The following is a 1005-nucleotide window of genomic DNA, read 5'->3' as shown; positions in this document are numbered from 1 at the left end:
CCCAAGGCTGAAAGGGCGAGTATGTTTGGTGGGACGGAGGATTCGAACCCGCGACCCGCAGATTGCAAGTCGAGCGCCCTAACCACCTGACCATGCCGGGCCATGTAATATTTGAACGACGTTAATCGCTAGTCTTTATAGATCCAGGACGTTTTTTCAGGAGTTATTCCTTTAAATATGGGACATCTTTTAAAAGTTACTAAGCCCTTTAATTACTGAAAGATATAATGTTTTTTCAAAAGTTATTTATTTAGATGCGTTAAAGACTATTCAAAAGAAAAAATTAACTTTTTTTAGACACTTTAATAACTAGCTCACATAAACTCAGACAGTGATTTATTATTATTTTACTTTAATTGTAATTCTATGTAAGTTATTTTATTGTAATGTTTTAGGTCAAATATTTAAAAATATTTATATTAACATGGTTCTCAGTTGAAACAATGATGGAAAGCAGGAAGGTGGAGGAGTTTGGTCATCTGATACATCTTGGCTTCAGGCTAAAACACCATCTCAGTCAGTCATATAAACGCAGGATGTCTTTTTAACTTAATTCTTTCATCACCTCACAACTTGCTCAATGAAATCAGGATTTTTTTTCAAAATTCACTTCTTTAGAGACACTAACGACTAGCTCAAAGACATTTTTTTAAAGAGTTACACATTTAGATATTTTATTGGCTACCAGAAAGAAGAATGTTTTTCAAAAAATTACTGCTTTAGCTGCCTTAATAACTAACTCACCAAAAAACCAGTTTTCAAAAAATTACTGCTTTAGCTGCCTTAATAACTAACTCACCAAAAAACCAGTTTTCAAAAAATTACTGCTTTAGCTGCCTTAATAACTAACTCACCAAAAAACCAGTTTTCAAAAAATTACTTCCTTACATGTATTAATAATTGGCTAACTTAGACGTGGGACTCTTTCAAAAATTACCTCTTTAAATGTTTTAATAACTGGCTAACTTAGACGCGGGACTCTTTCAAAAATTACTTCTTTAAATG

This window comes from Limulus polyphemus, unplaced genomic scaffold (genome assembly GCF_000517525.1).
Source record: "Limulus polyphemus unplaced genomic scaffold, Limulus_polyphemus-2.1.2 Scaffold1926, whole genome shotgun sequence".
NCBI lineage: Eukaryota > Metazoa > Arthropoda > Merostomata > Xiphosura > Limulidae > Limulus > Limulus polyphemus.
This window is presented reverse-complemented; position numbering follows the sequence as displayed.